At 44.9% G+C, this 25,388-nt stretch overlaps 1 long non-coding RNA gene and 1 pseudogene across 1 annotated transcript; both read left to right on the top strand.

Moving 5' to 3' along the window:
* The first annotated feature begins 85 nt into the window (after window positions 1-85).
* On the top strand, window positions 86-23,859 carry LOC147418904 (uncharacterized). Its single transcript, XR_015187100.1, has 3 exons — window positions 86-622; window positions 23,535-23,636; window positions 23,732-23,859. It is a non-coding gene; the product is annotated as an uncharacterized LOC147418904 (long non-coding RNA).
* Window positions 843-2,136, top strand: LOC147418905 (tropinone reductase-like 3 pseudogene; annotated as a pseudogene).
* Window positions 23,860-25,388: the final 1,529 nt, after the last annotated feature.

Raw genomic sequence — 25,388 nt, forward strand, 5'->3', positions numbered from 1 at the left:
AGAATTTTTATTGTGTTTTAATACTAAAAAAATAATATTTATTATCTATTTAACATAATATGGCGGAGGGGAGTGACCTTTACACATGGCACAAGCTGCAAGATGAAGGCTAAATGCCAAAACTGAGGGAAGCTCATGTGCGCACGATAAATAAAGAAAGAGAGAGAGAGAGAGAGAGAGAGAGGCACCCAGAGAGCTCTGCGAGCCGAATGAGAAAGGTAGAGAAAGAGCTCTGTGAGCTCTGTAGCCTCTTGCGTTGCGAGCTGAATAAGAGAGCCGGGTATATAGAGAAAGCAATGTGGCCTGCTGCGCTGCGAGCTGAGAGAGAGAGAGAGAGCGAGCTCGAAGTCAACAATGTGCATGAAGCTCACATCCACTGCGAGGTCAACAGTCAATGCATGAACATGGTAGATGCAAAGAGGAAGAATGATAAGGTTGGCTCCAAGCTACGACGCAAGCTGCTCTCTCTCTCTCTCTCTCTCTCTCTCTCTCTCAGAAGGAGGCTGATTTCTGTTACTTAAAAAGGCCCCTCAAAACGCCCAAATGGTGCCGAGGGCAAATACATCTTTGATTACGAAGCTGGCCCCAAGACACTGTATTCAACCGACCTTTGTGACCTCAGGTATGCCATTTTTCTATCATGTTGTGTGTGTGTGTGCGCGCACGCGCGCCCCGCGTGCATGGACCACCTTCTCGTCACCAACCTCTCACCGCATGAGTCCGATCATATTCACAACTGTTGAATAAACACAGCTTTGTCAGAAACACTGGAGAGAGAGAGAGAGAGAGAGAGAGAGAGAGAGAGAGAGAGAGAGAGAGAGAGAGAGAGAGATGGAGATGCAATGAGGTGCAGAGTCAAGTTCTATTTCGCAATCCATGGCTATGCCAGAGAGCTCAAGGGCAAGGTGGTTGTGGTGACTACCTCCACGCAGGGCATTGGCTACGCCGTTGCCCACCAGCTTAGTCTTGAAAGAGATTTTGTTGTCATCTCCTCTCGAAGGCAGAAAAATGTTGATGATGTTCTACAATCACAGAAAAAGTTGGGTATTGATGTGTTGGGGATGGCATGTCATGTCAAGAATGCCGATCACAGGAAGAATCTTATCAAGTAAATTTGGGTGATTGATTAGACAAGTTTTGGGATATCAATGGTAAGGCGATCATTCTTCTCATATAGGAGGCAGCTTCACACTTAGCAGAAGGTGGTTCGGTAATTCTTATCCCTTCTATAATTGTCTACAATCTTCAAGGACATCTTGCAATGTATGGTGTCACAAAGGCTGCCTTATTTAGTTCTAACCAAGGCCCTCGCCTCAGAGCTTGCACCCAATGTCCGAGTCAATTGTGTCGCTCCTGGCTTTGTGCACACACACCTCTCGGATTTCATATTTCAACACGAAGCGACGAAAGAGGAAATGAAATCGCACACTTTGATAAATAGATTTGGTAAGGCTGATGATATGGCTGCAGTTGTAGCCTTCTTAGTTTCGGATGATGGGGCGTATATTACTAGCGAAGTTCTACCAATCAGTGGCGGTATACCATCTAGGTTGTAAATCGTTCAGGAATTCATTGCTACATGCAGAGTTGCTGTAAACCGAGTGTTCAGAAAAAATCTCAATTTGATAAGTTCTTTGAAAGAGAGAGAGAGAGAGAGAGAGAGAGAGAGAGAGAGAGAGAGAGATCCGAGGTCACCAGGTGCAGTAAATCAAAGTAGGCACGGACAGGGATGCAAGCAGACTCAGCCGCCTTTCACATGGCGCGCCGCGCAACCAGCAAGCATCCATGGCTCAGGCAGGCCTGAGTGTGCACGCCTCGAGATGCGGATAGGTTTAAGTGCGCACGCCTCAATTGCAGGTTGAGATGCATATCCATGCTGCCACGGTCAACTGTTGAACCCTCAAGTTTTGGCCACGCCCACAACTAGAGGCCCAATAAAGTCCTGAAGCTAGAGGATGTGCCATGCACACTTCACCCAGCCCAAGAGGAGTTCCCTATTTGAATTTTGACGTGTGTTGCATCCTTCTTCCCTTGCCCTTAAAGATTATGTTCTTTTCAACTAACCTACTATCACGAATATGAGCATGTATCCTACTCCCTTCAAGATGCAAGTGTATGTGATTGCATCTCAAAGACACCCTCACTTTCCATCCATTAATAACAACCCAGAGCTTCTTGGCCCTGCCCAAGCTGGGCATATCCCGCAATCAGTCCATTCCAAGAGACGATATCCAGGAATGAAAGCTTCTCAAGCACTTTTTGATTTTTGTGGAGTGCACCACATTTGGCATACATGGACCAAGGTAGTGCCAAGCACCTTTCGTGATTTCTCTTGCCCATATCAGAGTCTTGTATAATGCCAGATGCCTTAAGGGGTGCAAGTGTATGCATTGCATTTGGAGAGATAACCTGGTTAAAAAGGGAAACTTACTACTTCATATGCGGCATCCCCAAGCAAGGCATGAAACCAATGCTTATGCTATATGTATGCTATTTGCTCCCAACTTTGACACCTACGTGGCAATATGTTAGTATGAATGCAAAGTTCTCTGCAATACTCAGAGCGCAACAAGTCCTGGATGAGCTTTGAATCCACAATTGTTGTCTCATGAAGTGCATTAATTGCGGGATATGCCTAACTTGGAGACGGTCTGGACTGTTTTTGGTGGATGCGAAGCGAAGGTTGCAATCACATACACTTGCATCTTGAAGAAAAGGGTCTCGGTAGCCTGGCAAGAAGCTCTGGGCTGTTTTCGGCGAATGCAAAGCGAGGGATTCTCCCCATATGCAATCATATATGCTTGCATCTTGAAGGCAAGGGTGGGTTAGGGTCAGGAATTTTGGGTTGTTTCCAGCAGGTGCAGAGAGAGGGCATCTCTCCAAGTGCATTGGGCAAGGTCAAGAAGCTCTAGGCTGTTTTCGTGGGATGCGAAGCGAGGTGTCTCCCGAGATGCAATAACATGCGCTTGACTCTTGAAAAGAACACATACTTAGGCAACACGTTAGTGATTATTTATGCAAAGTGTGTTGCACTTTTCAGAGCATAACAAGTCCTGGACGATCTTGGAATCCGCAATTGTTGTCTCATGGAATGTAGTGATTGCAGGATATGCCCAACTTGGAGACGGTCTAGATTGTTTTGGGCGGATGCGAAGCGAGGGGTTGCAATCACGTATGCTTGCATCTTGAAGGTAAGGGTCCAGGCAGGGCCAAGAAGCTCTCGGCTGTTTTCAACGAATGTGAAGCGAGGGTGTCTCCCCAAATGCAATCACATACGCTTGCATCTTGAAGACAAGGGTGGATCAAGTTCAGGAATTTTGGGATGTTTTCAACTGATGTAAAGAGAGGGAATCTCTCCAAATGCAACCACATACGTGCTTGCACCTTGAAGGCATCTGGCATTACTAAGACTCTCATATGGGCAAAATAAATCACGATGATATTGTTAGTCAAAGATTGTTGAAAGGTGCTTGGCATTGCCTTGGTTGACGTGTATATGCCAAATGGGGTGCACTCCATAAAGCTCAAAAAGTGCTTGAGAAGCTTTCATTCCTGCATGTCGTCTCTTGGAATGCACTGATTGCGGGATATGGCGAGCTTGGGTAGAGCCAAGAAGCTCTGGGCTGTTTTTGGCGGATGCGAAGCGAGGGTGTCTCTCGAGATGCAATCATGATATTCATAATAGTACGTTACTTGAAAAGAACACATACTTGGGCAATATTTTAGCCAGTATGTATGGAAAGTGCGTTGCACTTCTTAGAGCACAAGTCTTGGATGAGCTTCGAATCTGCAAATGTCTTCTCATGGAGTGCATTTATTGCATAATATTTCCAATAGGGTCAGGGTAAGGAAGCTCTTGGCTGTTTTCAATAGATACAAAGAGAGGGTGTCTCCAGAGATGCAATCACATACCCTTGCATCTTGAAGGGAGTAGGATACATGCTGATATTCGTACTAGTAGGTTAATTGAAAAGAATACATACTTAGGTAGTAATTTTGTCACCATGTACGCAAAGTGCGTTGGACTTCTTAGAGCACAACAAGTCCTAGATGAGCTTCGAATCCGCAATTGTTGTCTCACGGAGTGCACAGATTGCGGGATATGCCCAACTTGGAGACTATCTCGGCTATTTATGGCGGATCTGAAGCAAGGGTTGCAATCACATACGCTTGCATCTTGAAGGCAAGGGTCCGGGCAGGGGCAAGAAGCTGTGGTCTGTTTTCGGCGCGGGATATGCCCAACTTGGAAAGGGCCAAGACGGTCTGGGTTGTTTTTGGCGGAATCACATACACTTGCATCTTGAAGGCAAGGGCCAGTGCAGGGCCAAGAAGGTTTGGTCTGTTTTTGGTGAATGCGAAGTGAGGGTATCTCCCCAGATGCAATCACATACGCTTGCATCTTGAAGACAAGGGTGGATCAGGGTCAGGAATTTTGGGATGTTTCCAGCTGATGCAAAGAGAGGGCCTCTCCATGTGCAACCACGTACGTGCTTGCACCTTGAAGGCATCTGTTAGACTTGATATGGGTAAAACAAATCACGATGATATTGTTAGTCAGGGATTGTCGAAAGGTGCTTGGCAGTTCCTTGGTTGACATGTATATGCCAAATGGGGTGCACTCCATAAAGCTCAAAAAGTGCTTGAGAAGCTTTCATTCTTGCATGTCGTCTCTTGGGATGCACTGATTGTAGGATATGCCAGAACTTGGGCAGAGCCAAGAAGCTTTGGGCTGTTTTTGGCGGATACAAAGCGAGGGTGTCTCCCGAGATGCAATCACATACACTTGCATCTTGAAGTAGGTTAATTGAAAAGAATACATACTTAGACAATATTTTAGTCAGCATGTATGCAAAGTGCGTTGCACTTCTTAGAGCACAACAAGTCCTAGATGAGCTTCGAATCCGCAATTGTTGTCTCACGGAGTGTACAGATTGCGGGATATGCCCAGCTTGCAGATTGTCTCGGCTGTTTTTGGCGGATGTGAAGCATACGCTTGCATCTTGAAGGCAAGGGTCTGGGCAGGGGCAAGAAGCTGTGGTCTGTTTTTGGCGCGGGATATGCCCAACTTAGAAAGGGCCAAGATGGTCTGGGTTGTTTTTGGCAGAATCACATACACTTGCATCTTGAAGGCAAGGGTCAGTGTAGGGCCACGAAGCTCTGGGTTGTTTTGGCGAATGCGAAGCGAGGGTGTCTCCCCAGATGCAATCACATACGCTTGCATCTTGAAGGCAAGGGTGGATGAGGGTCATGAATTTGGGATGTTTTCAGCTGATGTAAAGAGAGGGCATCTCTCCAAGTGCAACCACGTACGTGCTTGCACCTTGAAGGCATCTGTTAGACTTGATATGGGTAAAAGCAATCACGATGATATCGTTAGTCAGGGATTGTTGAAATGTGCTTGGCACTTCCTTGGTTGACATGTATATGCCAAATGGGGTGCACTCCATAAAGCTCAAAAAGTGCTTGAGAAGCTTTCATTCTTGCATGTCGTCTCTTGGAATGCACGTATTGCGGGATATGGCGAGCTTGGGCAGAGCCAAGAAGCTCTGGGCTGTTTTTGGCGGATGCGAAGCGAGGGTGTCTCTCGAGATGCAATCATGATATTCATAATAGTACGTTACTTGAAAAGAACACATACTTGGGCAATATTTTAGCCAGTATGTATGCAAAGTGCGTTGCACTTTTTAGAGCACAAGTCTTGGATAAGCTTCGAATCTGCAATTGTCTTCTCATGGAGTGCATTTATTGCATAATATGTCCAATAGGGTCAGGGTAAGGAAGCTCTTGGCTTTTTTCAATAGATACAAAGAGAGGGTGTCTCCCGAGATGCAATCACATACCCTTGCATCTTGAAGGGAGTAGGATACATGCTGATATTCGTACTAGTAGGTTAATTGAAAAGAATACATACTTAGGTAGTATTTTTGTCACCATGTACGCAAAGTGCGTTGCACTTCTTAGAGCACAACAAGTCCTAGATGAGCTTCGAATCCGCAATTGTTGTCTCACGGAGTGCACAGATTGCGGGATATGCCCAACTTGGAGACTGTCTCGGCTGTTTTTGGCGGATGTGAAGCAAGGGTTGCAATCACATACGCTTGCATCTTGAAGGCAAGGGTCCGGGCAGGGGCAAGAAGCTGTGGTCTGTTTTTGGCGTGGGATACGCCCAACTTGGAAAGGGCCAAGACGGTCTGGGTTGTTTTTGGCGGAATCACATACACTTGCATCTTGAAGGCAAGGGCCAGTGCAGGGCCAAGAAGCTCTGGGCTGTTTTTGGTGAATGCGAAGTGAGGGTGTCTCCCCAGATGCAATCACATACGCTTGCATCTTGAAGACAAGGGTAGATCAGGGTCAGGAATTTTGGGATGTTTTCAGCTGATGCAAAGAGAGGGCATCTCTCCAAGTGCAACCACGTACGTGCTTGCACCTTGAAGGCATCTGTTAGACTTGATATGGGTAAAAGAAATCACGATGATATTGTTAGTCAGGGATTGTCGAAAGGTGCTTGGCACTTCCTTGGTTGACATGTATATGCCAAATGGGGTGCACTCCATAAAGCTCAAAAAGTGCTTGAGAAGCTTTCATTCTTGCATGTCGTCTCTTGGAATGCACGAATTGTAGGATATGCCAGAACTTGGGCAGAGCCAAGAAGCTTTGGGCTGTTTTTGGCGGACGCAAAGCGAGGGTGTCTCCCGAGATGCAATCACATACCCTTGCATCTTGAAGTAGGGTAATTGAAAAGAATACATACTTAGACAATATTTTCGTCAGCATGTATGCAAAGTGCGTTGCACTTCTTAGAGCACAACAAGTCCTAGATGAGCTTTGAATCTGCAATTGTTGTCTCACGGAGTGCACAGATTGCTGGATATGCCCAGCTTGGATATTGTCTCGGCTGTTTTTCGCGGATGTGAAGCATACGCTTGCATCTTGAAGGAAAGGGTCTGGGCAGGGGCAAGAAGCTGTGGTCTGTTTTTGGCGCGGGATATGCCCAACTTGGAAAAAGCCAAGACGGTCTGGGTTGTTTTTGGCGGAATCACTTACACTTGCATCTTGAAGGCAAGGGTCAGTGCAGGGCCAAGAAGCTCTGGGTTGTTTTTGGCGAATGCGAAGCGAGGGTGTCTCCCCAGATGCAATCACATACGCTTGTATCTTGAAGGCAAGGGTGGATGAGGGTCATGAATTTGGGATGTTTTCAGCTGATGCAAGGAGAGGGCATCTCTCCAAGTGCAACCACGTACGTGCTTGCACCTTGAAGGCATCTGTTAGACTTGATATGGGTAAAAGAAATCACGATGATATTGTTAGTCAGGGATTGTTGAAAGGTGCTTGGCACTTCCTTGGTTGACATGTATATGCCAAATGCGGTGCACTCCATAAAGCTCAAGAAGTGCTTGAGAAGCTTTCATTCTTGCATGTCGTCTCTTGGAATGCACTGATTGTAGGATATGCTAGAACTTGCGCAGAGCCAAGAAGTTTTGGGCTGTTTTTGGCGGATGCAAAGCGAGGGTGTCTCCCGAGATGCAATCACATACACTTGCATCTTGAAGTAGGTTAATTGAAAAGAATACATACTTAGACAATATTTTAGTCAGCATGTATGCAAAGTGCGTTGCACTTCTTAGAGCACAACAAGTCCTAGATGAGCTTCGAATCCGCAATTGTTGTCTCACGGAGTGCACAGATTGTGGGATATGCCCAACTTGGAGATTGTCTCGGCTGTTTTTCGCGGATGTGAAGCATACGTTTGCATCTTGAAGGCAAGGGTCTGGGTAGGGGCAAGAATCTGTGGTCTGTTTTTGGCGCGGGATATGCCCAACTTGGAAAGGGCCAAGATGGTCTACGTTTTTTTTGGCGGGATCACATACACTTGCATCTTGAAGGCAAGGGTCAGTGCAGGGCCAAGAAGCTTTGGGCTGTTTTTGGCGAATGCGAAGCGAGGGAGTCTCCCCAGATGCAATCACATACGCTTGCATCTTGAAGGCAAGGGTGGATCAGGGTCATGAATTTGGGATGTTTTCAGCTGATGCAAAGAGAGGGCATCTCTCCAAGTGCAACCACGTACGTGCTTGCACCTTGAAGGCATCTGTTAGACTTGATATGGGTAAAAGAAATCACGATGATATTGTTAGTCAGGGATTGTGGAAAGGTGCTTGGCACTTCTTTGGTTGACATGTATATGCCAAATGGGGTGCACTCCATAAAGCTCAAAAAGTGCTTGAGAAGCTTTCATTCTTGCATGTCGTCTCTTGGAATGCACTGATTGTAGGATATGCCAGAACTTGGGCAGAGCCAAGAAGCTTTGGGCTGTTTTTGGCGGATGCAAAGCGAGGGTGTCTCCCGAGATGCAATCACATACCCTTGCATCTTGAAGTAGGTGAATTGAAAAGAATACATACTTAGACAATATTTTAGTCATCATGTATGCAAAGTGCGTTGCACTTCTTAGAGCAGAACAAGTCCTAGATGAGCTTTGAATCTGCAATTGTTGTCTCACGGAGTGCACAGATTGCTGGATATGCCCAGCTTGGAGATTGTCTCGGCTGTTTTTCGCGGATGTGAAGCATATGCTTGCATCTTGAAGGCAAGGGTCTGGGCAGGGGCAAGAAGCTGTGGTCTGTTTTTGGCGCGGTATATGCCCAACTTGGAAAGGGCCAAGACGGTCTGGGTTGTTTTTGGCGGGATCACTTACACTTGCATCTTGAAGGCAAGGGTCAGTGCAGGGCCAAGAAGCTCTGGGTTGTTTTTGGCGAATGCGAAGCGAGGGTGTCTCCCCAGATGCAATCACATACGCTTGCATCTTGAAGGCAAGGGTGGATCAGGGTCATGAATTTGGGATGTTTTCAGCTGATGCAAGGAGAGGGCATCTCTCCAAGTGCAACCACGTACGTGCTTGCACCTTGAAGGCATCTGTTAGACTTGATATGGGTAAAAGAAATCACGATGATATTGTTAGTCAGGGATTGTCGAAAGGTGCTTGGCACTTCCTTGGTTGACATGTATATGCCAAATGGGGTGCACTCCATAAAGCTCAAAAAGTGCTTGAGAAGCTTTCATTCTTGCATGTCGTCTCTTGGAATGCACTAATCGTAGGAAATGCCAGAACTTGGGCAGAGCCAAGAACCTTTGGGCTGTTTTTGGGGCATGCAAAGCGAGGGTGTCTCCCGAGATGCAATCACTTACCCTTGCATCTTGAAGTAGGTTAATTGAAACGAATACATACTTAGACAATATTTTAGTCAGCATGTATGCAAAGTGCGTTGCACTTCTTAGAGCACAACAAGTCCTAGATGAGCTTTGAATCCGCAATTATTGTCGCACGGAGTGCACAGATTGCGGGATATACCCAGCTTGGAGATTGTCTCGGCTGTTTTCCGCGGATGTGAAGCATACGCTTGCATCTTGAAGGCAAGGGTCTAGGCAGGGGCAAGAAGCTGTGGTCTGTTTTTGGCGCGGGATATGCCCAACTTGGAAAGGGCCAAGACGGTAGGGGTTGTTTTTGGTGGAATTACATACACTTGCATCTTGAAGGCAAGGGTCAGTGCAGGGCCATGAAGCTCTGGGTTGTTTTTGGCGAATGCGAAGCGAGGGTGTCTCCCCAGATGTAATCACATACGCTTGCATCTTGAAGGCAAGGGTGGATCAGGGTCATGAATTTGGGATGTTTTCAGCTGATGCAAGGAGAGGGCATCTCTCCAAGTGCAACCACGTACGTGCTTGCACCTTGAAGGCATCTGTTAGACTTGATATGGGTAAAAGAAATCACGATGATATTGTTAGTCAGGGATTGTCGAAAGGTGCTTGGCACTTCCTTGGTTGACATGTATATGCCAAATGGGGTGCACTCCATAAAGCTCAAAAAGTGCTTGAGAAGCTTTCATTCTTGCATGTCGTCTCTTGGAATGCACTAATCGTAGGAAATGCCAGAACTTGGGCAGAGCCAAGAACCTTTGGGCTGTTTTTGGGGCATGCAAAGCGAGGGTGTCTCCCGAGATGCAATCACTTACCCTTGCATCTTGAAGTAGGTTAATTGAAAAGAATACATACATAGACAATATTTTAGTCAGCATGTATGCAAAGTGCGTTGCACTTCTTAGAGCACAACAAGTCCTAGATGAGCTTCGAATCCGTAAATGTTGTCTCACAGAGTGCACAGATTGCGGGATATGCCTAGCTTGGAGATTGTCTCGACTGTTTTTCGCGGATGTGAAGCATACGCTTGCATCTTGAAGGCAAGGGTCTGGGTAGAGGCAAGAAGCTGTGGTCTGTTTTTGGCGCGGGATATGCCCAACTTGGAAAGGGCCAAGACGGTATGTGTTGTTTTTGGCGGAATCACATACACTTGCATCTTGAAGGCAAGGGTTAGTGCAGGGCCAAGAAGCTCTGGGTTGTTTTGGCGAATGCGAAGCGAGGGTGTCTCCCCAGATGCAATCACATACGCTTGCATCTTGAAGACAAGGGTGGATCAGGGTCATGAATTTGGGATGTTTTCAGCTGATGCAAGGAGAGGGCATCTCTCCAAGTGCAACCACGTACGTGCTTGCACCTTGAAGGCATCTGTTAGACTTGATATGGGTAAAAGAAATCACGATGATATTGTTAGTCAGGGATTGTTGAAAGGTGCTTGGCACTTCCTTGGTTGACATGTATATGCCAAATGGGGTGCACTCCATAAAGCTCAAAAAGTGCTTGAGAAGCTTTCATTCTTGCATGTCGTCTCTTGGAATGCACTGATTGTAGGATATGCCAGAACTTGCGCAGAGCCAAGAGGCTTTGGGCTGTTTTTGGCGGATGCAAAGCAAGGGTGTCTCCCGAGATACAATCACATACACTTGCATCTTGAAGTAGGTTAATTGAAAAGAATACATACTTAGACAATATTTTAGTCAGCATGTATGCAAAGTGCGTTGCACTTCTTAGAGCACAACAAGTCCTAGATGAGCTTCGAATCCGCAATTGTTGTCTCACGGAGTGCACAGATTGTGGGATATGCCCAACTTGGAGATTGTCTCGGCTGTTTTTCGCGGATGTGAAGCATACGCTTGCATCTTGAAGGCAAGGGTCTGGGCAGGGGCAAGAAGCTGTGGTCTGTTTTTGGCGCAGGATATGCCCAACTTGGAAAGGGCCAAGATGGTCTACGTTTTTTTTGGCGGGATCACATACACTTGCATCTTGAAGGCAAGTGTCAGTGCAAGGCCACGAAGCTTTGGGCTGTTTTTGGCGAATGCGAAGCGAGGGTGTCTCCCCAGATGCAATCACTTACGCTTGCATCTTGAAGGCAAGGGTGGATGAGGGTCATGAATTTGGGATGTTTTCAGCTGATGCAAAGAGAGGGCATCTCTCCAAGTGCAACCACGTACGTGCTTGCACCTTGAAGGCATCTCTTAGACTTGATATGGGTAAAAGAAATCATGATGATATTGTTAGTCAGGGATTGTTGAAGGGTGCTTGGCACTTCCTTGGTTGACATGTATATGCCAAATGGGGTGCACTCCATAAAGCTCAAAAAGTGCTTGAGAAGCTTTCATTCTTGCATGTCGTCTCTTGGAATGCACGAATTGTCGGATATGCCAGAACTTGGGCAGAGCCAAGAACCTTTGGGCTGTTTTTGGCGGATGCAAAGCGAGGGTGTCTCCCGAGATGCAATCACATACCCTTGCATCTTGAAGTAGGTTAATTGAAAAGAATACATACTTAGACAATATTTTAGTCAGCATGTATGCAAAGTGCGTTGCACTTCTTAGAGCACAACAAGTCCTAGATGAGCTTTGAATCCGCAATTGTTGTCGCACGGAGTGCAGAGATTGCGGGATATACCCAGCTTGGAGATTGTCTCGGCTGTTTTTCGCGGATGTGAAGCATACGCTTGCATCTTGAAGGCAAGGGTCTGGGCAGGGGCAAGAAGCTGTGGTCTGTTTTTGGCACGGGATATGCCCAACTTGGAAAGGGCCAAGACGGTATGGGTTGTTTTTGGTGGAATCACATACACTTGCATCTTGAAGGCAAGGGTCAATGCAGGGCCAAGAAGCTCTGGGTTGTTTTTGGCGAATGCGAAGCGAGGGTGTCTCCCCAGATGCAATCACATACGCTTGCATCTTGAAGGCAAGGGTGGATGAGGGTCATGAATTTGGGATGTTTTCAGCTGATGCAAAGAGAGGGCATCTCTCCAAGTGCAACCACGTACGTGCTTGCACCTTGAAGGCATCTGTTAGACTTGATATGGGTAAAAGAAATCACGATGATATTGTTAGTCAGGGATTGTTGAAAGGTGCTTGGCACTTCCTTGGTTGACATGTATATGCCAAATGGGGTGCACTCCATAAAGCTCAAAAAGTGCTTGAGAAGCTTTCATTCTTGCATGTCGTCTCTTGGAATGCACTAATCGTAGGAAATTCCAGAACTTGGGCAGAGCCAAGAGCCTTTGGGCTGTTTTTGGGGGATGCAAAGCGAGGGTGTCTCCCGAGATGCAATGACATACCCTTGCATCTTGAAGTAGGTTAATTGAAAAGAATACACACATAGACAATATTTTAGTCAGCATGTATGCAAAGTGCGTTGCACTTCTTAGAGCACAACAAGTCCTAGATGAGCTTCGAATCTGCAATTGTTGTCTCACGGAGTGCACAGATTGCGGGATATGCCTAGCTTGGAGATTGTCTCGGCTGTTTTTCGCGGATGTGATGCATACGCTTGCATCTTGAAGGAAAGGGTCTAGGCAGGGGCAAGAAGCTGTGGTCTGTTTTTGGCGCGGGATATGCCCAACTTGGAAAGGGCCAAGACGGTATGTGTTGTTTTTGGCAGAATCACATACACTTGCATCTTGAAGGCAAGGGTTAGTGCAGGGCCAAGAAGCTCTGGGTTGTTTTGGCGAATGCGAAGCGAGGGTGTCTCCCCAGATGCAATCACATACGCTTGCATCTTGACGGCAAGGGTGGATGAGGGTCATGAATTTGGGATGTTTTCAGCTGATGCAAAGAGAGGGCATCTCTCCAAGTGCAACCACGTACGTGCTTGCACCTTGAAGGCATCTGTTAGACTTGATATGGGTAAAAGAAATCACGATTATATTGTTAGTCAGGGATTGTTGAAAGGTGCTTGGAAAGGTGCTTGGCACTTCCTTGGTTGACATGTATATGCCAAATGCGGTGCACTCCATAAAGCTCAAAAAGTGCTTGAGAAGCTTTCATTCTTGCATGTCGTCTCTTGGAATGCACTGATTGTAGGATATGCCAGAACTTGGGCAGAGCCAAGAAGCTTTTGGCTGTTTTTGGCGGATGCAAAGCGAGGGTGTCTCCCGAGATGCAATCACATACACTTGCATCTTGAAGTAGGTTAATTGAAAAGAATACATACTTAGAAAATATTTTAGTTTGCATGTATGCAAAGTGCGTTGCACTTCTTAGAGCACAACAAGTCCTAGATGAGCTTCGAATCCACAATTGTTGTCTCACGGAGTGCACAGATTGTGGGATATGCCCAACTTGGAGATTGTCTCGGCTGTTTTTCGCGGATGTGAAGCATACGCTTGCATCTTGAAGGCAAGGGTCTAGGCAGGGGCAAGAAGCTGTGGTCTGTTTTTGGCGCGGGATATGCCCAACTTGGAAAGGGCCAAGATGGTCTACGTTTTTTTTGGCGGGATCACATACACTTGCATCTTGTCGGCAAGGGTCAGTGCAGGCACAAGAAGCTTTGGGCTGTTTTTGGTGAATGCGAAGCGAGGGTGTCTCCCCAAATGCAATCACATACGCTTGCATCTTGAAGGCAAGGGTGGATCAGGGTCATGAATTTGGGATGTTTTCAGCTGATGCAAAGAGAGGGCATCTCTCCAAGTGCAACCACGTACGTGCTTGCACCTTGAAGGCATCTTTTAGACTTGATATGGGTAAAAGAAATCACGATGATATTGTTAGTCAGGGATTGTTGAAAGGTGCTTGGCACTTCCTTGGTTGACATGTATATGCCAAATGGGGTGCACTCCATAAAGCTCAAAAAGTGCTTGAGAAGCTTTTATTCTTGCATGTCGTCTCTTGGAATGCACTGATTGTAGGATATGCCAGAACTTGGGCAGAGCCAAGAAGCTTTGGGCTGTTTTTGGCGGATGCAAAGCGAGGGTGTCTCCTGAGATGCAATCACATACACTTGCATCTTGAAGTAGGTTAATTGAAAAGAATACATACTTAGACAATATTTTAGTCAGCATGTATGCAAAGTGCGTTGCACTTCTTAGAGCACAACAAGTCCTAGATGAGCTTCGAGTCCGCAATTGTTGTCTCACGGAGTGCACAAATTGCGGGATATGCCCAACTTGGAGATTGTCTCAGCTGTTTTTCGCGGATGTGAAGCATACGCTTGCATCTTGAAGGCAAGGTCTGGGCAGGGGCAAGAAGCTGTGGTCTATTTTTGGCGCGGGATATGCCCAACTTGGAAAGGGCCAAGACGGTCTACGTTTTTTTTGGCGGGATCACATACACTTGCATCTTGAAGGCAAGGGTCAATGCAGGGCCAAGAAGCTTTGGGCTGTTTTTGGCGAATGCGAAGCGAGGGTGTCTCCCCAGATGCAATCACATACGCTTGCATCTTGAAGGCAAGGGTGGATTAGGGTCATGAATTTGGGATGTTTTCAGCTGATGCAAAGAGAGGGCATCTCTCCAAGTGCAACCACGTACGTGCTTGCACCTTGAAGGCATCTGTTAGACTTGATATGGGCAAAAGAAATCACGATGATATTGTTAGTCAGGGATTGTTGAAAGGCGCTTGGCACTGCCTTGGTTGACGTGTATATGCCAAATGGGGTGCACTCCATAAAGCTCAAAAAGTGCTTGAGAAGCTTTCATTCTTGCATGTCGTCTCTTGGAATGCACTCATTGCAGGATATGTCGAACTTGGGCAGAGCCAAGAAGCTTTGGGTTGTTTTTGGCGGATGCAAAGCGAGTGTGTCTCCCGAGATGCAATCACATACCCTTGCATCTTGAAGGGAGTAGGATACATGCTGGTATTTGTAATAGTAGGTTACTCTAAAAGAACACATATTGAGGCATTTTAGTCAATATGTATGCAAAGTGCACTGCACTTCTTAGAGCACAACAAGTCTTGGACGAGGTTCAAATTTGTAATTGTTTTCTCATGGAGTGCATTTATTGTGGGATATGTCCAATAGGGTCAGGTTAATTAAGAAGCTTTTGGCTGTTTCAACAGATACAAAGAGAGGGCGATGCACTTCTCAGAGCGCAACAGGTCCTTGACAAGCTTCCTGCGTGCAATGTTGTCTCATGGAGTGCATTGATTGCAGGATGGACAATATGTATGTCAAGTGTGGTGCATTTCTTAAAGCGCAACAAGTCCTCCACAAGGTTCCTATCCGCATTTTTTTCTCATGGAGTACACCGATTGCAGGGATATGTCCAATGGAGCTAGGCTCCCCAAATATAGTGCACTTTCATAAAGCACAAAAAGTGCTTGAGAATCTTCTTGTCTGGGATGTTGTCTCTTTGGAATGCACTGGGTGTCGTCTTTTGGAAAGCATTAATTGTCGGATATACCCAAATTGGCCAAGAAGCTCTGGGCCGTTTTCACCGGATGTAAAGCGAGGGTGTCTCTCTAGATGCAATCAGTAGAGCAGCGCCAAGAAAGCAAAGCAATTTAGTGCAGAATGGAATTTTGCATATTAAAATGGGCTACAAAATAAAATAGACAGATTGGGAGAAAGGACGCGACCATTGTCTATGGGCAAGAGAGGAAGGCATCGAGCACATCTCTCTCTCTCTCTCTCTCTCTCTCTCTCTCTCTCTCTCTCTCTCTCACAATGTAGGGCTTATGTAGATAGTGTTGGCATGCCTAAGCACCGCCAGAGGTTTACCGTTGTACTGATAGTAAGAGCGAGCGAGACCCGTCGTAGGCGGGTCGCGCGAGCTAGTACATATATAATCACAAATAGTTTATGTGTTACAAAGGGTCCCATTTAAATAATGTGAAAGGTGCACAATGCACATCAACATTTTGAAAAAAAAATGAGAGAAGTAAAATAAAAAATTAAAACAAAAAACTATTTTATTGATTTTTTATTAAAAAAGATAAATTCAATAAACATAAAAAATAAAAAATAAAAATTTAATGACTTATAAAATTCTTAAATCAAAGGACCCTTTATCAACACTTTATGTCATGAATACATTTTTCAATCCAAAATGGTAAATGCAACTTTAGAAAATAGCATTTCAAAGACCATGATTTATTTTCGTTTACAAAACTTTTAAGCCTCTTTGGAGACACTTGTCAAGCAATAAAAATTGAACGATCTTCACCCATAGTGCATTAAGACCTTTACCAAGCCCAAAAAACACGCAGATGCATGCAGCATTCTCACACATACATACATGTCCACGAACACACATGTCTATATGTATGCACAAACAAACACACATACATACATAAATAACCAAAAATCAGTCACACACACACAGACATACACACACACTTCCACATATACAGCCATCATCAAGCACTACAATACACTAAAGGCCATGGGAAGCTTCGATAGGAAACTGAGAAGTTTGAGCCATGGCCTTTGAAGCATACGACGACACAGACACAAAGCTTGAAGCTAATTTGACGAAAATGAACAATGCCAACAAGAGGAAAATCCATAACAATATCAATGCATGATTGTGACCTACTTGCGAAGCTCATGATGATGGATAAAAAGAGGGAGAAATGGAGAAAGGAGGAGGAGGAGTAATACAATGAGGAGAAGGAGTTGATGAAGGACGAACTCAACAACCTCAAGACCAAAGTAGCATCTCTATGAGACGACTCCTACGAGAGGACAAGGGAGATAATAGAGACAAAAAAGCAATCTATTAAGGAGGATCTCGCAAAGGCTACTAATGAAAGCCTTGAGGGAAAAATGTAAACAACCTGAAAAAGGTAGATTCTCCAAAAAGAGGTGAAGGAGGAAGCCCAAAATTAGGAGTTGTACCTAGAGCACACCGCAATAAAGAAAGAAAATATTAGCCATGTGTGTCACAAACATGAGGAGAATGGTGACTCTACTCCCTCAAGTGATAAAACAATGTTATCCATGAATCTTGGCTATTGACAAAGGGTCTCACCTTTCTGCCAAGGCATGCAGGGTGGGAAGACATACTACAGAGAAGAGAGCTCTCATAGTGCATTGCGAGATGAGGAGGCATGCACTAATTTTATGAGGAAGGGTGTTATCCTTCATGGCTGGAGGGAGCTCTAATTTCTTTCGATAACGACCTCAACCCAACGCAGATAGCAACGTAAACTCTGCATGTTAACAATCTTCTAGAAAAGGAAAGAGGGCGAAAGGACTTATCCAAAGATGGTGGAGTCATTATTGATTGCTTATAGAAATCCATGTCCTATTCGACATAGGCTAGTCACAGTACACTGATACACATTACAGTCTCAAGTTGCAATAGCTTAGTATGGGCATATCTTAGATGATTCAAGCATAAGATGGAGAGTACGTATAAACTTAATTGACAAAAGCACATTAGAGCCAAAGGGAGACTACCTCATGCAAAAAGGTATTAATGGGAGTTCACCTATAGGAGATCCATGAGATAGGGCACCCTTGAGAGGCTTGGAGCCTCATGCAAAAAGGTATTAATGGGATTCCACCTACAGGAGAACCATGAGATAGGGCACCTTGAGAGGTTTGGGGGTGATAGCATAATGAATTCCACGAATCAACACAAAACCATCTTCAAATCTTCAATCCGAGGCTGTATTCACTTGGGTGCGGACCCCTTGATGATCAGAGAACTTGACAACAGTTGAGGACCGGATTTATGTGGAGCTGTCCCCCCTCCAATAAACTTTTGTATTATAGATTCTTTCATAAAGAGAGACTTGGTACAATACAATCTTTGTGTTCCTTGTGACCTTGGTGACGCTATGAAGATGGAAAGCTTCATGCATCACGAGCATAACATAAACTATGTAAAAGCATTAACCATCCTCGGCCTCAGTCCCAAGGCCTCAAATACCTTCGAAGGTGGAGAGAGCTAGTGGGGAATGAGGGTAGGGAAGAGGAAGAAGAAGTAACATACGAGAAAGAGATAGTAGCTTCTCAACAAGCTTGGAGAAGGAGATGGAGTTCTTGCACTTTCACCAAGTGAGAAATTGTGAAAAATGAGTGTGTGAGAGGGTGTATACCCCCAAGCACACCCCTTGCTTTCTTTGGTCGACCCCTCCTTGTATGCTCAAGCTTAAAGCTCATTGGACCCCTCTAAGCCTAGGCAATCACATGCACAATGCATTTCAAGCAACATGGGTAGCATTAGGACATAGCATTAGGACAAGTGTCCTCCTTACCTCTTTTAGAGAGAGAGAGAGCTTGAAAATATCTAGATATTTGTTGAATTGAACTAGAAGCTCATTGGACCCCTCTTTAGCCTAGCTAATAGGATTCAAGCACACCATGTGGCTAAGCATGGGGAGAGCTTGACATGTGTCCATGTGCCCCTTGAGAAAGGGGGTGCCCTTTGGGTGAGCGGAAGGTTAAGTCAAAGATTCCTCTAACTTTGGGGGATTCCCCTCATCTGTAGGGTCTCTTTTTGACTCAATCACCTTACCCTCCCATGCATGGGAAGCTTCTCAAGCACCTTACTCATTAAGCATGACAAGCACCTCAAGCACCTTAGTCAGTAAGCACGACAAGCACCTCAAGCACCTTACTCATCAAGCATGACAACACTACAAGAGGTACTTCACATTAGCGACGCTTGCAGTGCAACGCTCAAAAGTGAAAATTCACGGCGTTGCTAGTTCATTTATAATATAACGACGACTATAGCGACGCGGACAGGGGTAAAAAATAAATCGAGAGCGCCCAAAAACGTAGATCTCAGACCTGAGTTTTCGACACTCAAGCAAAGAGATAACCCGCGCTCTCCTCTCTCTCTCTCTCTCTCTCTCTCTCTCTCTCTCTCTCTTTCTTCTCCACACACACACACACACACACACACACACACACACACGAGGAGAGGAAGGAGAGTCAGGTATGATCCTTCCCTCTCCTCTCTCTCATGTTCCCTTCCCCTCTTTCTCTCTCTCTCCCTCTCTTTCACACACACACACGTGCGCACGCGCGCACACACACACATTGTGGTTTTGAGAGAGAGAGAGAGAGAGAGAGAGAGAGAGAGAGAGAGAGAGAGAGAGCACATGCATAAACAAAAAACACACACACACACACATTGAGAGAGGAAGAGAGAGAGAGAGAGAGAGAGAGAGAGAGAGAGAGAGAGAGAGCACATGCATAAACAAAAAACACACACACACACATTGAGAGAGGAAGAGAGAGAGAGAGAGAGAGAGAGAGAGAGAATAAAAAACCAAAGAGAGAGAGAGAGGGGGAGAAAACGAAAGGGAGAGGTAAGGGGAGAAAACAAAGAGAGAAAGAGATTAGCTTAAAATTTTAATTAGATTAGGTTAGATTACATTTAGATTTATGTTTATGTTGAGTTTAAAATTAGGTTAGATTTAAATTTACACTAGATTAGATTTAGGTTTATTTAAGTTAGATTAGAATAGATTTAAGTTTATTTTGAGTTAGATTAGATTTACGTTTATTTACGTTAGATTTAGATTTACGTTAGATTAGATTAGATTTAGCTTTATTTTGAGTTTAAGATTATGTTAGATTTAGATTTACGTTAGATTAAATTTAGGTTTATTTAGGTTAGATTAGATTAGATTTAAGTTTATTTTGAGTTAGATTTACATTAGATTAGATTTAGGTTTATTTACGTTAGATTAGATTAGATTTAGGTTTATTTTGAGTTTAAGATTAAATTAGATCTAGATTTATGTTCGATGGACTAGCTTTTTTTAAGATTTAGGTTAGGTTTTAGTGCATGTCAATGAAGGTGCGCTTTGCCCAAAGAGCAAACACTAGTTACACAACAGTATGTATATTCCCATCAAAATCTGACACCTATTAACTCACACACTAGCCATACAAGTAGCCGCGAATCACCACATGTTCAATTAGGTTAGATTTAAAATTAGATTTTGGATTGAGTTTTTATATTAGAGTCTACCTTCAAAATTATGATAGAAAAATTAGAGTTAAACGAACAGTGATCCCTCTCTTTCTCTCTACGGATGCGACCTTAAGCTGGAAAGCTTTCAACGGCATGATACTGAGATTGGAGGCCAACATGTAATGTGTTAAGTAATCCCTCGAACAAAGATCTACTGTGAAAAGATGTTAAGATGCTGTGAAATGCTACAGCTAGAGAAGAGGCAAAGGGATTTTGTCCACTACATGCACTATCATGTAGACATAGGTGTGTAGATTTCTTGTACCCACAAATATAGGCATTGACCAATAAAGACGACATTATAACCCGGTGGTTCTGATCTCTGTGCACCTCTAGACCGAGGTGTGTGGGGATTGGACTCATGATCAATTACTTGCTCGATCCAATGCACATATTCAAGAATGTGGGTAATTTGCTATGGGACCATCTGACCGGCAAGAAAGATACTTTGGGAGCCAGGGTTGACCTTAGAAATGTGGATCGTATGGAGCAATATTGGCCGCAGACAACATCTGATGGATCAATAAACCTCCCTAAAGCGCCATGGATCCTCAATGGAGCCCAAGAACGCAAAGTAAAAGAGACCATTCGATCTGTGCGGACCCCCATTGGTGTAATGCACTCGCTCTGAACGTGTTTTACGAAAGAAGAAAAGCTTACCGGTTTGAAGTCACGCGATTGGCATAAAATGTGTCAGATATGTTCATAGTGGAATATATCATAGTGGGTAACAAATTCGTGTGTGGACTTTAATATCATTGTTGCACGTGTTTTGCAGTTTATTTTACCGGTGGCCATTGAGGGATATTTGTCTCTTGACGTTCGTAACACAATCTACAAACTTGCGAAGTTGGTGCAATGGATCTCACAAAAGGAGATCAACGTAGACTCCATACCATTCGCCAAACTAAACACTGCGGAGGTTGTGTGCATGTTTGAGAAACACTTTCCTACTACCGTGCTAACCATTCAGGTGCATCTTCTTGTTCACATAGTTGATGAGGTGTAAATAGCTGGCACAGTACATTCCAGATGGATGTTCTTTTTAGAACGTTTCATGAAAATGCTCAAGGGATATGTGCGTCAGAAGGCACGTTCGGAGGGTAGCATGGCAGAAGGTTGGATGGTATCAAAGTCCCTAGTGTACATTGGAGAGTGGCTAGACGGATTTGATAAAGCCCGGGACACGCTTTGGAAAACCATAGATGATGAGCGCATATCTGGGATTGTCATGTGCAATCTCGGTGTTGAGAAGAAGATGATGGAAGATCTAGAGGCTAAAATCAACCGATTCACAATCTAGTGATGCAAAAGTGGATTTCACAATATGAGGATGCAAAGCAAGAGCGACAAAGGGCACAAATCGAGTGGAGACGGGGAAGATGGGGGTACGGACGTCAGGTGTCTCCACTGGAGTCTGGGCCCCGAAGCGAGAGTGTCGACTGGAGTGACTCTCGGAGGAGTAGCTAGTGGTGTGTAGCTGCTAGGAACGGTCGTCAGCCGCGCAAAACCTGGTGTAGATGGCGATGCCGTGGTTGGTGTGGGGGCGGGCAAAGAAGGGGAGGGTAAAGAGCCTCATCAAATACGAGGCGGTGTCGAGGCATCGACGGCGGCATCCCCACAACAACCACCACCGCCACCGCTAGAGCGTCGGTGCATAGACGAGTGTGAAGATCGTCTCATCGACACCAAAGCTTCGGAGCGTGCTGAATGCTCCGAAACAGAGGGAGATGCTAAAGGAGTAGGAACGCGTGATGGTGCTCCAGAGCGATGACACTCCACGTACCACTGTCTTTTCTGGGGTGACAAAGAAGAAAGAAACTCATCATCATCCATACCTGCATTAAACCCACGAATGGAGAAGAAAACATGGACAAGTAGAGAGAGAGAGAGAGAGAGAGAGAGAGAGAGAGAGAGAGAGAGAGAGAGAGAGAGGACTCATAAAGGGGGAGGGATTCCTGTGTAGAGAGATTTCGTTGAATTTTTGTGAATTTGTAAAAGCACTGCGCACAGAGTGCGATGGAGACTGAAGCTGCAATCGCGAAGGTCTGCTCAATATAGATGCTGCTCGTCCCACCGCTAGATCTAATTGATCGGGTGAAAGAGACACTAAGGAGCACTACTACTGCTTCTCAGCGTCTCTTTCACCCGATCAATTAGATTTAGTGGTGGGGCAAGCAACTTCTATGAGCAGACCTTTGCGATGCAGCTTCAGTCTCCATCGCACCCGGAGCGCAGTGCTTTTACAAATTCACAAAAATTCAATGAAATCTCTCTACACAGGAATCCCTCCCCCTTTATGAGTTCTCTCTCTCTCTCTCTCTCTCTCTCTCTCTCTCTCTCTTTACTTGTCCATGTTTTCTTCTCCATTCATTCAATATTAAGATTAATGTTCGTGTGTTTAATGAAGGTATGGATGATGATGAGTTTCTTTCTTCTTTGTCACCCCAGCAGAGATAGTGGTAGGTGGAGCATCATCGCTCTGGGGCAGCATCACGCGTTCCTACTCCTTTAGCGTCTCCCTCTGTTTCGGAGCATTCAACGCGCTCCGAAGCTTCGTTGTCGACGAGACGATCTTCACACTCGTCTAGGCACCGACGCTCTAGTGGTGGCGGCGACGGTTGTTGTGGGGATGCCCCCACCGATGCCTCGACACCACCTCGTGTTCGACGAGGCTCTTTACCCTCCCCTTCTTTGCCCGCCCCCACACCAGCCACGGCATCGCCATCTACACCAGGTTTTGCGCGGCTGACGGTCGTTCATAGCAGCTACACACCACTAGCTACTCCTCCGGGAGTCACTCCTGTCCGACACTCCTCGCTTCGAGGCCCAGACTCCAGTGGAGACACTTGACGTCCATACCTCCATCGACACGCCGCTAGAGAACCCTATTGGGTCACCCAGGTTCACGCGTAACCGACGAGAGGGCTTGCCTTACTCCGTCGACTTCAACGACGGCATCATCTTGGATGATGAAGGCAAGAAGGTGATCTCGCACATGCGTGGTCTTTGCTCTCAGGTGTTTAGACACTACATACTAAACACCTGGAGTGAAGTACCAAGTGATTTAAAAGACAGAGTCATCAGCATGCTGCGTGACGAGTTTCTCGTTTCAACACGGGATGACCGCTTCAATGAAGACCTCATGAAGGTTCGAATGCACGAATACTACAAGCACAAGCGTTTCGAAGAGCAAAAAGCAATTAAGCATGGGTGGAACAGATCAGATTGGCTGGCCAAAGAAGATTGGAAGAATTCGAAGAAAGCAGCGCACGAGAATCCCGACAAGTGGAAGCAACAAAAGGAGGCAGCCAAAGCGCGAGTAGAGACAGGGAGCTCGCACCACTTGGGGAGCGACGGGTGGGCATCATTAGGTTTGCATTGCTCTTTAGGTTTGATATTTTAGGGTTTAGGGGTTTTTAAATTTTAACATAATGGATACTTTGTATGTTTTGACAGTGGTCGATGACAAGACATGACCCCACACCGTACGAGCACGAGTATGTAGGCAGGAAGAGCTTAAACGCCCTGATGGACATTTTGAGTTCTCGCGGCGGCATGGTTAGTATTAGGGTTTACTCTTTTCTATTTTTTGTATTGTTTTATAAATTATATGTTTATACTTACAAAAAGCTGTCTTTTTTTTTTTTTAACAGAATCCGATAGATACGCCGCTTGGAAGCGATGAGACGTCTGATTAGACGACGTCACTCTAGCCGTAGCTAGATAGCATTAGTTTCCTTTTGTCATAGCATATATATCATGAGATGACGTTTATACGTCTTTTTGTAACTATTGGAAAACCATGTATATTTTTTCAATAATGATAATGGTGTTGTAACTATTACATTTGCAAAGTTTAACAATCAAGTGATTTTGCCTATGATGTGTACAATTGTCATTGATTTACTTTCATCAATTTACTTTTGTCAGTTTTGTATCTTTATTCTGCAAACAATGCTATGGATGATGGAGTTAATGGTTATATTGTCTTGTGGGTGATTACTTTGGGTCTATATCTAAGCTTGCACTTTCTTTCAAAGGTGAATATGGGCTTATCTTGGATTCATTTAGGTTTACTCAATTATTGAAACATTCAATATGGGTGATGGATGAATGTCCTGCCACCATTTTTTTTTTCTCTCGGGCATCGCTATGACCGTCGCTATATAAGGCTCTGCAGCGTCGCTATAAACATCACTATAGGTGGCTTGTAAACGTCGCTATGATCATCACTATAGGCTTCGCTATATAGCGACGCCTATAGCGACACATATAACGACACTCATAGCGACGTTCCCATATCGATGCTGTTAGCGATGGTCTTAGCGACGTCGGGGAGTATAAAAACCCAATGTATTTTCGTCGCTAACAATGTCAGAAGTGCACACAACCTCTTGTAGTGCAAACACCTCAAACATGACAAGCACCTCAAGCACCTTAGTTAGCAAGCATGACAAGCATCTCAAGGTTGGGCCGGGTTCTCATCTGAAGCACAGTCTTAGATTGCCTAAGGTCTAAGGAATTTTAACACTAACCTTTGGAGGTCTTTAATGAAGCTAACCCTAAGGTCTTTAAGCTCCATTAGATGCACGTTCCTCTTTGATAGACTATCTCCTTTTGGACCGCTATTGTGATGTAATCATCTCTCCTTTTGGTCCCCTGCTGAGATAAGTCTAGAAGCACTTATTGCACATTGCTCTTTGGTAGACCATCTCCTTTTGGATCCCTATTGAGATGCAACCATTTCTCCTTTCGGTCCCCTGCTGAGATGGGTCTAGAAGCACATATCTATATCTTAGCTCTTGTTCCCCTTTTATCTTCCCATATTAAAAGATCAGTTTAATATGAGAAAATCATTTGGTAAAGTTAGATATTATATTTTATGACATTACCTCTTCTCTTGAAATCATAGTCGTCCTCGACTATGAGGTAGAGAAGATAAAGCCTAGTCATTAGTCCATGTTTCTTAGCGGGTAGAGGATCCCTTTTTACCCTCCGACATCATTCCATAATGGATGAGTAATCCATTTGGTGCTTGGGAGACTTAGTTGCCGCAAGCATGTTTGCTCTTGAGTCCATATCATATTTCCAAAGTAGAGTGACAAATTCTACTTGGTGTTTGAGAGACGTTGTCATCACAAACATGATTCTAAGCATGCATACTATTTAAATTTGTGCACAATAAAAAGAGAACTAGTCTTATAAGACAAAAACATTGTTCAGTTAAAATGCATTTTCATTTGCTTACTCTAGTGTAGCATTGTAAGCATTGACAAGGTTCATATTATCCTTAAGCTAGATTCCTTGCAT

The sequence above is a fragment of the Adiantum capillus-veneris genome, chromosome 29, assembly GCF_014529385.1.
Source record: "Adiantum capillus-veneris isolate H3 chromosome 29, ASM1452938v2, whole genome shotgun sequence".
Lineage (NCBI taxonomy): Eukaryota > Viridiplantae > Streptophyta > Polypodiopsida > Polypodiales > Pteridaceae > Adiantum > Adiantum capillus-veneris.